The sequence below is a fragment of the Notamacropus eugenii genome, chromosome 6 (assembly GCF_028372415.1).
Source record: "Notamacropus eugenii isolate mMacEug1 chromosome 6, mMacEug1.pri_v2, whole genome shotgun sequence".
Taxonomy (NCBI): domain Eukaryota; kingdom Metazoa; phylum Chordata; class Mammalia; order Diprotodontia; family Macropodidae; genus Notamacropus; species Notamacropus eugenii.
In genome coordinates, this window is record NC_092877.1 from 184,894,721 (window position 1) to 184,909,953 (window position 15,233).

A 15,233-nucleotide genomic window follows, 5' to 3' on the forward strand; every position below is an offset into this window, starting at 1 on the left:
TTCTGATATATGATATATTGGGTTTTTGCACTAATAATTATGACCCAATTGTTCCCAAGGATGTACAAAAATAAAAATTGACGATCCTCAGAGATTTTTTGACTAGCCCTACTTAATCATGTAAGAATAATCAGCTTGAAAAAAATACGTAATGCCTCCTTATGATATAGTATAATAAGTGAACAAAATGAACTAGCATGAATATGAAATACCACCATCCTACCTTTTGGAAATGCTTCAGTGCATTTGCCTCTGTTCACTAAAGTGACAAACCAAAATGTTACAAGGAATGGACTTAAGACCTTAACAATAACAATACTACATGTTACACACCAGCAAAAGTCAATACTTCGAAAAAACTTCGTCTCTGTGTTACAATTAAATGAAACTAGAGATAAAATTGAGAAGTTACTAAAATCTGAAACGTACACCAATTTCAAGCCTTTGAAAATCTTCAAAGAAACTCCAGAAATCCTACTTAATAATGAAATGGATAACCAAAAAATGATAGTCTGAGATGATTTTGAGGAGAAGAGTAAACTCATGATGTCATTTCCAAAAATTCTCTTTGTGACTAATGGTATAATTCCAACTAAAAAATGTGACTATCAAATCATTATAAAAGAAAACATTCATCCATAATTTTGAAAATAAAATATAAAATTAAACAAAGTAAAAATTAATTTTTAAAAATCAGCAACAGAGAACCAGATAACCCATAAAAATGTTAAAAAAAAATGTTTCTCCACAGAGCAATATTTGCAGCACGTTGTCATCATAAGAAGCACAGAAGTAATCATGGACCTATCAATAAAATACCTAATGACGAATACCAACCAGCAACAAGAATATACTGAACTAATGAATCTACCAACCCCAACAGAAAACCACCAGAAGATCATTTATATTTCATTCGACATGTACAGTAGGAATCTTGAAGGCTATATTGCTAATTTAAAGAAGCAAAGTGTAACCATTTTGAATGAAACGTGGAAAGTAAACCTATACCACAAATTTTAGATTATCATATGCAAAAATCAAAAAAAATTAAGGAAGGAAAGAAGCAAATATTTAATCCTGAAAACAATTTGAATCTCTCATTTTTTGTTTGTTTGAGCTCCTTTTGAACATCTCATATCTCTCTCTTGCCTCATGAAGTTCATTATTTGGAAACAAAATATTCATCATCCTCCAAGATTCTATCAGCCTTGTTACTCTACCTCATCACTATCCTCTGCCTCTCTGATTGAAGAATGGATGTATAAACTCCAACATGTGAGTTTAAGGAGGGAACTCAACTAAGCACCTCTCATTTCTCACCTAGTTACACTACTTCATAATATCTCTAACTCTCTGAAATCTTGAACTGCTCTACCATACCCATATCTTACACAACTCTTCCCCCTACCCATTAGCTTCTAAACTTCCTGTGAGAAGACATTGTCTTTTTTTTAGTACCTGTGGTGCTTAGCATCCAGTACTTAAAAGAGTTCCTGGAACAAACTAGGAACCTAATAAATGTTCATTGACTATTGATTATTGACATTAGTATTGGAATAGGTGTTATTTGATACCCATTTTACAGTTGAGGGAAATTGAAGCAGAGTGAGATTAAATAACTTTCCCAAGGTCATACTTCTAATAAGTTTGTGAGGGTTATTTGCATTCAGATCTTCCAGACTCCAGACTTGGCACTCTGTCAATAATTATTGAATATCTAATTTCCTCTACATAAGATTCCAAAGAAACTGAATGTATACATAAACAATCCAACATCACTTAAAAATTATCACAGAGACATGTGAAGTAATGCAAAATAAGTAAATAAGGGACAAAAAAAGTTGCATTTGAAATTGTTCTGGTACTCTATATGTGTTTATATGGTTTATGCAATACTTTCACGAGTTCTATCATAAGCACTTTATATGTAGTATTAAACTCTCTTTATCACCTCTAAGATCAAATATAAAGTGATCTGTTTGGCATTTAAAGTCCTTCATAACTTAGCCCCATTCTGCTTTTCCAGTCTCCTCTTCCTCTTCCTCTTTCTCTTCCTACTCATCCTATTTCTCTTCCTCCTACTTCTCTTTTTCCTGTTTTTCATCACCATAAGCTCTTAATTTAAGTGATGTTTTGGGTTTTATAAAAGATAAGCTACAAGGTTTACACCTTCAAATTAATATAAGAAAGAACCTCCTAATAAACACAGATATTCAACTCTAGAAGAGGGGTTACTGAATGAAACAGAAATAACTGAAGAGTTATAAGATATATATATATATATATATATATGTGTGTGTGTGTGTGTGTGTGTGTGTGTGTGTGTATGTTATGAGATATATAACTTCACAAAACAGAAGTAGGACTAAAAGCTAAAAGCTATTAGGAAACATATTACTATTCAACATATTGAAGATTTTTGCAACATAAATTAAGAATTTTGTAGAGAAAATTCTTTATGTGTTGGGGGGAGGTGTGTGTGTGTGTGTGTGTGTGTGTGTGTGTGTGTTGGATCTCTAGCATCGTAGCCTTTCAATTTTACAGTCTTATGAAAATTGCTTTTGAGGTTCTTGCTGTCTGCCCTTCATTCTCAAACAGGATCATACCTTCAGAGTGGTGAACCCATGAAATGCAAATAGATTGGGTTTAACTGATGAAGGTTTATGCTTCACCTTCTCTTCTGGAGCCATGTAGGTCCAGAGACAAGATATAGATCAGAAAAACTGGATGTGGCCCTGAATGCAATACCCTAACTTGGCCTTTCTAAGCTAAGGTTTTTAACAAGTATCATTTTGACTGAGGCAATGTCTATTCAATTAAGGCTAGGTAAAAAATTAAGCAGAGAATGATTTCTATTACCTAGTCAAAAAATCAGTCATGGAGGGGAATACCCTCAGGTTTTCTAGCCAAAAAAGAAATAATTTCTATTTATATTCACTCTGAGCCAATCAAAGCCCAAACAGTCACAAACTGGGTCTTGGCCTTGGAACTATTGTTGGTCAGTCAATGACAGTCAAAGTGATTTGGGTTTAAGGAAAGGTCCTTAAGAAAGAAAAAATCTAGTCCATAATCCCTGATTTCAATATGATACCTTATGTGGGCAAAAGGAAAAGAAAGAAAAAAAGAAAGGGGGAAGGAAGAAAAGAAAGAAAGAAAAAGAAAGAAAGAAAAAGAGGAAGAAAAGAAAGAAAGAGAGAAAGAAAAAGAAAGAAAAAAAAGAAAGAAAGAAAGAAAGAAAGAAAGAAAGAAAGAAAGAAAGAAAGAAAGAAAGAAAGAAGAAAGGAAGGAAGGAAGAAAGAAAGAAAGAAAGAAAGAAAGAAAGAAAGAAAGAAAGAAAGAAAGAAAGAAAGAAAGAAAGAAAAAGGAAGGAAGGAAGGAAGGAAGGAAGAAAAGAAAGAAAGAAAGACAGGTATTGCCCAACTGGCAAGTTTCAGCTGGGTGTCCAGTGGGGCATCTCCGACTACTACTGCTCACAGAATGGTTTGTCCGTTATTTTCGTAGAGGATCATGGCATCAGGAAGGTGATGCTTATTTTAACATATAGCTCCATAAAGTAACTGAGTAGTCTTTTACCATTATGTCATAGTACTAAGATATACATTTAGGAGGAAAGAGAAGTTTTTCCACAATTGTGTCACAACATGAAATAGAAGTTATTAGAGGGAAAAAGATTAGGAGGTGACAGTAGTTGAAAATCAATTGCTGATGAGTTCTTAGGCCAAGCAAGGAAAGGTAGAAGCCGGGATGAATGTTAGTCTATACTGAGACCAAAGCAGATAAAAGCTGGAATAAAGGTAGCAAATGCCTCCAAAATTAAGAAACTACATCAAGAGGGAAACAGGAAGGCAAAGAAATGCCAACTCTGCTTCTCCTTGATATTCTAAAACATTAGGGCTTTCACAATTAACTGATTATTATGTACTACAGTGGGAGAAAGAAGGAAGGTAGGCCATATCTACCCCCTTACAAATCAATATCAGATGGGAGTCTGCTGCCTTTGCATGCCCTTTAAAGTTATCTTTTATTTTTGCATCAGTTTCACTTCCTTCATTCCAAAGATAGTTGCCCTTTAAAATAAGCAAGACACCAATTTCAAATCCACAAAAAACTGTACACTTTACCTCTGAAACATAGGTTACAATTATGATTATCAGAAGAATAAGAGAGAGTAATGATATATTTTTTGCTTTATGTCTATTTCTTTTTGTAAGTGTAAGAGAGTGACCCACATGTATTCTGAGGTCCACCTCTTGCATGAACCCTCTTTTATATGCCTTGAAAGAAGGCAGAATAGGTATCTCAACACTCTTCTCCCCCAACCTTTGTCCAAGAGAAATTTAAGGAAAGCAGAAAGTTAGGACCAGAGGCAATTCTCTGCTCTTTTCAGGGAGAGGGGATACCTGGTTACAAGAACATCTATCTAACCCACTTAAATGTTATTAGTCTAGGGCATGTGATCAGGTTTAAGTATTTTTTTTGCTTTGTCATTTCTGAGGGTAAGTGACACCCTATGAGCTCTATCTGAGACTTGACGAATTTCCCACCTAATGCCAATTCCACGATGAACATACAAAGCAAATAGCAAACCCATTTATCCAAATCCTAGCAAAACAAATCACAAAAAGTATACATGGGAGAATGTGTCAGACAATATAGAGGGAAAGAGTCAGATAACTTAGCTCAACCAAGTGAATCTCTCTATCTCTGTCTTTTTCTGTCTTTCTCTGGGTGTATGCCTATGTTTCTCTGTGTTTATATTTGTCTTCTTCTTCCGTCTCCTTCGCCCTCTCCCTTTCTCCCTTTTCCATGTTCTTGTAATTATCCTAATAAGAAAATTAAGTAACCAAGTTAATCAAATACAGTGGTAGCCAGTGATCAAATAAGAGTGGGATCATCAATACAAATGTGGAGATATCAAAAACATTCATTCCCTGAGAGTATAAGAAATAACTTTCCCCATATGAACAAAATATTTATCAATCAAAACAGAAATTATTGCTTATTATTTTTCCGATAAGTAATATTTTTAAAAATAACAAGAAAGGGAAATTCTGCTTCATTATTATATTTTCAGTTGTTTCTGCTTCTATAATGATTTATAGTGGAATAGAGAGAGGACATGGTGAGAGCTTTAACCGGAAATAAGATATTCCTTTACCTCTTTGTGACTGAGAAAAATACTGGGACCTATATTTTCCCAAGGAAATATAAAGATAAAAAGGACGTTAATCATGTTTATCATTTCTTCTTCTCATTAGGGGAGACAAGAGAAAGCAGACAGTACCAATCCAGAAAGGGAAGGTCAAACATTATAACATAGACCATGTGGCTCAATATCAGCTGGATACTTATGGCTATTAAAGAATCTCATCTGAAAGCAGATTGATGAGTGAAAAGTGAATTATGCAGAAGTGTTCATGTGAATTAACACATAATTAATTGTGTGGTTGTGTGGCACAGATAATGAGAAGAATTCTTTGAAAAGCAGAAGCGAACGTATGAAAAAAGAGGATAAAAAGCTCACTGAAGAAAATAATTCCTTGAAAATTAGAAAGGAGTGGAAGCTAATAACTTTATGAGATATAAAGAAACAAAAAAAGAGAAACCAAATAAATGAAAAAAAGAAGACATATTATAGAAATATAGAATATATATGTGTGTATATATAAGCAACTCACATATACATACACATATACATATACACACATATATGTATGTATATGTGTGCATATATATGTATATATATATAGATATAGATATAAGTGTATATAATATATATATGTAATTTATGTAGCGCCAATGCAGTATTCATAGAACCTACAGTCACCATAAATATCCCAGACCAATTCTGAATCACAAAATGTCACAGACTCTCCACATGGAAGACAGAACCAAAACATTTATTCAGGCAACAGAAAGCCAAATCCATCACAGTGGCAAAAATCTATACACAATACTAATGAAAAGAACAACACCATCTCAGGCCTTTCCTCTTAAAATCAGCTTCATTAAATAAACCACAAACAGGTTTCCCTTAAACAAAATGCCCTTCTTACACTCACAACCATCTGTGGACTTCACTGTGTCGTTCAATTCTGATTGCTCTCATGACTAACTTCCTCTCAGCTCTACTCTATCTCTGCCTCTTCTTGGTCCATCCTTTTAGCAAACTCCTCCCTCCATAGGCTCAATGTGACTCACACTCGTGTGACTCAGGCTTCCATGTGACCCAGACAGGTGGTATGGGTCTATTAATGAGTAGGAAAGATCCTCCCCTTAAGAAACAAAATTATGTTAACAACAAGCAAAAAATACATTATTAATATATTTGACCCCAAGATCTTTCTTGTCTGTTACATAGGTCGGTGAGGCACCTCATATCAACAGAACTTTAACTGGTGTAACACAAAATAAACATATAAAAATATCTGAGGCAACTGGTGCCAATGGAACTTTACAACATAACAGGGATCTCTCAAGCAGATAAAACAATATCTTAGGGTGGGACTCTAATACAAGTTCCCCATCATTACCCCCTCAATCAAATGGGGCCCAAAATATTGGGGTAAGGGATGAAAGTCTCTTTTTCCATTGCTACTTCCTGATGAGATTGAACGTAGAGGTCTTCCTGCCCCAAGCGGTTCTGTTTGAGGGGTCAGTTCCTCAGCTGGCATCCTGAGCTTGGTTGATGCCAGGTCCAGGGGTGACACAGCACATTGGACAGCGGGTGATATCCGACTTGAGTGATCATGCAAGTATAGGTGCAGGGTATTAAACCTGCAGAAAACAAATCTCACAAACAAGGTGAACAGACAAAAAGTCAGAAAGAAACAATGAGACAGTAACCAGAAATAGGGTAAATAGAGAGTCAGCTTTGCTTCTAGAGTCCATGATCTCACCATCAGACCCTCATTTACTATCATTTACTGTTTTCCAGTTTGCAGTCCTGGGGGCATAATTCTGGTTAGAGACACACCTTCTTTAATCTGAGCTGAGACCTGGCCAATCTCCTATTCTCCCTGGAGGTGTGACAAACCTGATAAAATGTTTCAGGAAGATCTGTAGGGGCAGCTCCTGTCTTCCTGCTCAGTTCCACATCAAGCCTTTTTCCTCAGTACATTTTATATAGTTCATTAGTTGGGATGCCTTATATTCTTCCAAAATCTATTGATCTCAATAGAGGAGTAAACAATTAATTTCTTGAGAAGGTGATTCTTGGTTTTAATCCTAGCTCCTTTGGCCTATGTAATATTATATTTCAAGTCCTGTGATCACTTAATGTAGAAGCTGCTAGATGTTGTGTTATCCTGATTTTATTTTTACAGTACTAGAATTGTTTCTTTCTGGCTGTTTGAAATATTTTCTCCCCTGACCTGGGATTTCTGGAATTTGGCTACATTATTCCCAGGAGTTTTCATTTTGAGTTGTCTTCCAAGAGGCGATCAATGGAATCTTTCAATATGTATTTTTACCCTTTGATTATACAATCAGGTCATTTTTTTTCCCTGATAATTTATTGGAAGATGATGTCTAGGCTCTGCTTTTGATCATGGCTTTCACAAAGTCCAGTAATTTTTAAATTGTCTCTCCTGTATCCATTTTTCAGGTCTGTTGCTTTTTCCAATGAGATGTTTCATACTGAAAGCTGCTGTCTCATTCCTTTGGCTTTCTTTAGTAATTTCTTGATTTTTCATAAAGTCATTAACTTCCTTTTGCTCCATTCTAATATCTAAGGAATTATTTCCTTCAGTGAGCTTTTGAACCTCCTTTTTCATTTAGTCAGTTCTGCTTTTTAGGGCATCCTTCTACTCTGGCTTTGTGGACGTCTTTTACTACTTGGGTTACTGTATTGTTAAAGGTGTTTATTTTTGTCAGCGTTTTTTGGATCTCCTTTAGCTAGCAGTTGACTCATTTTTCATGATTTTCTTGCATCATTCCCATTTCTCTTCCCAATTTTTTCTCTACTTCTCTTATTTGATTTTCAAAATCCTTTTTGAGCTCTGCTATAGCCAGAGACCAATTCATATATTTCTTGGAGGCTTTGGATCAAGGAGCATTGACTTTATTGTCTTTGGCTTGTATACTTTGACCTTCCTTGTCACCAATGTAAGATCCTATAGTCTGATTCTTTTTCCAGTTTTTGCTCATTTTCCCAGCTAAAAATGCTTGACTTTTGAACTCTTTGACAAGGTATTTCTCTGCTTCCATTGGGAATGGAAGGTGTACTGTCAGTCACTTGATCCCCCCACAATCTGTGGACCTAGAGCTCTAGAAACAGTCACTGCTTCTGCTGCCCCACCCCCTGCCCCTAATGCTTCTGCTGTTGCTGAGTGCTTTTCCTCCGTGGGATCCTCCAACCACTCTGCCACCCTGGGACTAGGTCTCAACCACTCTACTCTCTCACACAGGTCATAGAAGGTTTTTCCATTCATCTTCTAAGCTGTCCTTAGCATTTTGGGATATTGAAGTCTGGAAACTGCCAAGAGTTCCCAAGATTCAGTTCCCCACCCAGATCTGCTCTGGTCCTGTCTGTGCTGGCGTGGCCCACACTGAGCTCCCAGTGTGGTGCAATAGACACTTCCCTGTGACCTTCTAGGTTGTCTTGAGCTGGAGATTCGCTTCACTCATTCCTTCTGAGGGTTCTGCACCTACACAATTTGTTTAGAATAATTTTTACAAGTATTTTGCAGGGTTTGGGAAAGAGTGCTAACACGTGGCTCTGCCCCCAAGAATTCTTTTGCTGTCAGTCTATTCTGACTCTGAATCTGATATTTATTTGCTCTTCTCTCTCAAGGAAATTTCTCTTTTTCACTGATTGTCACCATCCAAGGCAACAACGATTCTCCCATCCTTTGGCTGAGCCTACTCAAAATATCTGTGATCTCGTCCTGTGTAAAATTCTCAATCACCTCCCCAAACATTGTGGGGCCCCCTGATTCCCCTGCTTCTTTCTTAGTATTGTGTGAACCTCAGCTTACTCGTTTGTCTCATTCTCTTCCCACACATCTTCCTGGCCTCCGTTTGGCTCCCAGTCAAGTCCAGTCTATGCAAGTGCGGCATTCACTTTACTATCGTTAATTCTTCACCTCCTCCTGTAAGCCAAACCAACGAGAGCTATTTCTTCTACTACCAGGTATTTTGAAGCTTGATCTTCTAAAGGAGAGTTTGAAGGCAGCAGCATAAAAAAGTTTCTTATGCAAAGGAGCCAACTCCTTTTCCATCTCAGTCTTCTGCTTCATCAGCTTTTCTTTGCTTTTACAAATAATTTAATATCTTGTTAACAATGCCCATGCTATTCTACATACCCCTGCCATTTCTGTCCCTGGCTCTACTGGTGTTCCGTGCAAACATCTTTCTAAATATCTGAGTTCTGTCTTCTGTAGACTTTGTTTCCAGTTTTCACAAAGCCCTGTGTTTTTAAACCATTCTCTTGCTAGGGAGAAATAAGACAAATACTCTCATCCTATCAAAACTATTTCTTATTCTGTCTCCTCTGTCTTTCAATTTTCAAATAGGGGTCTGATATTTTGCAATCCCATCCTCATCACCATTTGTAGCACCAATGGGTATTCGCTGCATCTGTGGCGGCCATGAGTATACCAGCGCAATTCTGAATCACAAAATACTACATGGAAGACAGAACAGACGTCATAATCCATCATAGTAACAATATAGTAACAAAAATCTATACACAATAACAATGCAGGAAACAACACCCTCCCCAGGCCTTCTCCCTGTAAGACTTCCCACAAAAAGTTCCCTTAAATCACAAATCACAAGCTGCCTTCCCTTAAACACATCACAAAGAGGTTTTCTTTAAACAAAAAGCCCTTCTCACACTCATAGTCAGCTTTGGGCTTTCCTGTATCTTTCAGTTCTGACTGCTCTCATGACTAACCTCCTATCACCTCTGCTCTAGCTCCAAAAAATACGTTAACAATACACTTTAGTATATAGAAATGTGTCTTACAGACATATCTCGTTGCAGGAAAAAAAACTTATTTGGAAAACGGATGCAGGAGAAACAATTTAAAAATTATTGAACTGCTTGAAAGCCATGACAGGAAAAATAAATGCCTAGACATCATCTTTCAAGATATTATTAAGTAGACTGCCTGGGTGTTCTAGAATCAGAGGGTGAAATATAAATGAAAATAATCCACCAATCAATTCCTGAAAGAGATCCCAAAATAAAATCTATCAGGAATATCACAGTCAAATTCCAGTGTTCTTAGATTAAGGAGAAAACATTGCAAGCATCCAAAAAGAAACAATTTAAGTACTATAGAACAACAATCAGGATAACACAAGATTTAGCAATTTTTGCTTTAAAGGATCACGCTGTTGACACCATGGTATTCTGGAGGACAAATGAGCTAGAATTACAAGCAAGAATCACCTACCCAGAAAAACTGAGTATAATACTTTAGGGGAAAGATAAATATTCAGTGAGTTAGGGAACTTTCAAACATTCTTCATGTAAAGACCAGAGCTAGATAGAAAATCTGACTTTCAAATACAAGACTCAGGACAACCATGAAAAAGGTAAACAGGACTGGGGAATCTTAAGGAACTTAATCAGTTTAAACTGTTTATATTCCAACATTTCAAGATTATATTTGTAATTTCTAAGACCTTTCTCATTATTTGGTTACTTAGAAGGAAAATACGTTGTCAGAGGGCACAGGTGTGAGCTGAATGTGAAAGAATGATATCTAAAAAATAAAACAAATAGGTTAGAGAAGAACGTACTGTGAGAAAGAGAAAGGGCAAGGTAGAATGGGCTAAATTATGTCATATAAAAGAGGAAAGGAAACCTTTTGCAGTGGAGGAGATGTTGGAATTTGTGGAACTTAATTCTCTTCAAAAATGACTCAGAGAGAATAACATACACACTCATTTTGGTATAGAAATATAGCTTAAGAACCCTTCAGTATAGTAGAAGGGGAAAATGATAAGAGAAGAGAGAAGGGATGATAGAAGGGAGGGTAGTTTGGGGGAACAGCAAGTCGGAAACAAAACGTTTTGTGAAAATGCAGGGTGAAAGGAAAGAGAGAGAATAAAATAAAAGTAGGGGACAGAGAAAATAACATAAAGGATGAGGGGAAATACAGTTAGCAATTGTAACTGGGAAAGCAATTTTGAAACAAGTTTCTCTGAACAAAATCTCATTTCTCAAATATATAGAAAACTGAGTCAAATGTATAAAAAATAAGTGCAATTCCCAAATTGATAAGTGATCAAAAGGTATGAACAGTTTTGAATAATTAAAACTATCTGTAGTCATACAAAATGTTCTAACTCACTAGTGACTGAAGAAATGCAAATGAAAAAAATTCTGAGGTACTATCTCACACTTATTTTATTGCCTAATAGGACAAAAAAGATAAATGACAAATGTTGCAGAAGACATGGGAAAACTGAAACTTTAATGCATTGTTGGTGGAGTTGTGAATTGATTCAAACATTCTGTATAGCAATTAGAAAATTCCCAAAGGGGTATAAAGGCATGCATACCATTTGACCTAGCAATAACACTACTAGGTCTGAACCTGAAAGATATTTTTTTTAAAAGAAAGAAAAAAACCTATATGTACAAAAATATTTTTAACATTTCTTTTCTGGAAGTGAAAATTTAGAAGTTGAGGGAATGGCTATCAGTTGGGGAATGGCTGAGCAAGTTGTGGTGTGTGATTACGATGGAATGCTACTGTGTTATAAGAAATGATGAACAGGATGCACTGTACACAAAATAATAGTAAAATCATAAGATAATCAACCATGAATGACTTAGCATCTTCACCAATACAATAATCAAAGACAATTCTGAAGGATTTTGGGATGAAAAATGCTATACATCCCAGAGAAAGAACTAATGGTGTTTGAATACAGACTGAGGCGTATTTTTTAATTTTATTTTTCTTGAGTTTTTTTTCTTTACTGGTTTCTTTTTCAACTTGTCTATTATGAATACATTTTGCGTGACCAAATATATAAAACAAATATGAAACTGATTGCATCCAAGGTGGCAGTGGAAGAAGGGAGAGAATTTGGGACTCAGATTATTAAAAACAGATGTTAAAAATTGGTTTTACATTTAACTGTAAAATAAGTAAAAATTAACAAAAAAATGAATAGAGCCTGGGAGGTCACTTAGGAAGTTATTATAATAGCCCAGATGGCAGACAAAAGGAAGCTAAGGTGACAAGTGAAGGGAACCTCTCTTTCTCTTGTTTGTATCATCTTTCTTGTGGTTTCATCCATTAGATCTAATTCTTCTTTACCACATGACTAATGAAAAAAACTGGTTTAATATGAATGTATAAGTAATGCTTATATCAAATTACATGCCATCTTGGACTGGGAGGAGGGGACATATGGACAGAAAATTTGGAACTCAAAATCTTATGGAAGTGAATGCTGAAAGGTAAAGCTAAAATAAACAAACAAACTTTTAAAAACAATCAATGAAAAGAAATTAATGTATTGGAGAGATTTCATATTGTTTGGTCTTTGGGACGAATTCTAGTATCAGAATTGTATGCTCAAGCTTATTGTGTAGTTTAAAGACCTAAGCATTCTGAGGGAGGGCTGTGCAGGTCACCAGCCTCAGTTCTCCTCCAAAGCCATCTGAATCCAGTGACCAGATATTCATCAGGATGACTGGAGATGACCCAGGATGAGGCAATTGAGGTTAAGTGACTTGCCCAAGGTCACACAGTTAGTAAGTGTCAAGTTAGTCAACTTTCTTTTCGTAATCTTTTAAATTTGTTTCTCTTGAACTGTTCTTATGTTTTCCTCAATCTTTCTCATTTTATTTTTAAAGTATTCTTTTTGGGCAGGTGACTACTTGACATTGCTCTTTGGGGTAGAAGAGGGCTTCTCTGCTTCAATATCTTCTTCTGATGGTCAATTCCTTAGTAATTCTTAATGATTAGATTATTTCTCTTTTGCCCACTCATTTTTTAACAGCTTATTTTTTGCAATCGGCTCTAGCCCTGTGGTATGGAGGATGGTGCCTTTGGCCTCAGATCCTCCTTCAGTTCTCCTCATTGACCTGGAACTAAAGCCCAAACCTCCAGCCTCCTGTAAGAGCTCATGGTCAACAGTGTCTTTGTTCCACTACTTCTACATTCAACAGAAGCGTTCTGGTTCCTTCTCACCCCTGGCCAAATCTCTGCAGCAGAGCTGTTTCTGGTGTTCCTTCTCGTTAGAGGTTCCCTTGGTCTTCCCCATGTCAGATGTCCAGGTCCCAGGGGTAAAAATTACTGTGGCTGGGTCCGAAGAAGCCTCCCAACCCAGCTAACTCAGGTCTTACTGTTTCTCTTTAACCAGTCCTACTATGGATATTTTTACTCTTTAAAGTTACTAAATCTTACACTCGGGTGTTTCTTCAGACCTTCTCACTTTCTGCCCCTACTCTTATTTAATTTTATCACTCTGTGTTTCTTTTCTGGAGTCATTATTTATGGGGGAAATCTGGAGAGATTGCAGTTTTCTGACCTATTCCTCCATCTTCCCAGAATTTTCTCTATTCAACCCTTAACATAAATACAGCATGTAAAGAAGGGGCAAGACCTTGTTAAACTCAATTCTAAAATCCTGATTACACAGGATTCCTTCCCCACCCATACATCTCTAAAAGTCTTCAGAAAGGACTTATCTAAATATACATCCTTGCTGAGCAACTTTATGGACATGTTACCGGGGGGGGGGGGGGGAGGGGAGGAAAACCCAGACCTACTCAACAGAGATACTGAGGAAATGAATAGGAAACACCACAAGAATCTATATAAACAACCCTTAAGCTTTATTAAAACAAGATTTACATCTATGCAGATGTTGTTTTCATTTGGTAGAACTGGGTACTAACGGTTTTTCAATAGAATAGACTGGCAAGGTAAATACTCAGATTTCATTATACTACTCTATGACGGCCAGTGCTTAATTTCTTTTGACAGTTTATTCACGAATTCATTATATATGACTACTTCTACAAAGATACTCACTGCTTTGTCTTTGGTGATAATATACAGCATACTTAAAGCTTCAGGAAATGCTTGTATTCATAAAATCGAATTAGGACTCTGTAATGTTATTTTAAGGGAAAGTAACGAAATAACCAAGAAAAGAGAAAAAAAAAACAAAACAAAACAATCAGGCAGAACCAGAAGCGGACAGATGCTATATTTTGTAGGTACAGATGAAAGGATGATTCATATAGAAAACTGTGAATAGGCTTCTGGTCATGATTTATCATTTCTGTCACATCTCTCCCATATTAGAAAATTGCTATCTTCAGCCAATAAGTATATACATAAATATACAGTTCTTTATTCTTTGTATTTCACCATATCTTATCTTCCAAAATACACTTAGAGAAAAACGAAAATAAGTTTGGAGCACAGGGATGTTCACAAATAGGAACGAGCTAATTGTCATTCTCTAAAAAGAGGAGAGAGAAAATTGGACAAATATGAATGCTCATAAAAATATGCAGAATGTTCATCCCTGAGGGATCCAACTGGAGAACATACAGCCCGTCAATCAAATGAAATTATTTGCTAAAAATATAAATACTTAAAAGGAAGAAAGGCACAGTTGTCTCAATTTGAGTTTCTTTTACAAATCATCTTAAAGTTCTTGAATTTTCCAAAAGTTAGAACTGCTTCTCTTGCTGTAGTTTTAGTAAGATACTGGTGATATGAGAAGAATATGTTCATCTATAAGAATACAACGTGTTTGGCATTGCAATTAATATTTCTCAGCAAAACTTTTGGTATCAAATTTAATACACGATATATTAAATTATAAATTGCCAAGAGAAATTCTATAATGTCCATTCACTGTTACAAGTTATCACTTCATAGGAAAGTATTTGTAAGATTTAAGATTGATAACATCATATTCAAGATAAAAATAAATGAATATATATGTGTGTATATATATATACATATATATACATATGTATACATACACACACACACACACACACACACACACACACACACACACACATATATATATATATATATATATATATATATATATATATATATATATATATATATATATATATATATATATATATATAGTCTCAGAGTACATGTATACTCAACAACACAGTCTATGAAAAAAATTCACAGTTGCAGAGCCTGACAAATGTGTCCTGATAAGCTCATCAATGAATAAAAGAAATTCTGAAGAGGTCAAAAAACCAATGGAAAAAAGAA

At 35.7% G+C, this 15,233-nt stretch overlaps 1 pseudogene; it reads left to right on the forward strand.

The window, feature by feature from the left end:
- Positions 1–822: 822 nt before the first annotated feature.
- The window catches only part of LOC140512212 (pyruvate kinase PKM pseudogene), a 107,881-nt pseudogene continuing 93,470 nt past the window's right edge, over positions 823–15,233 (forward strand).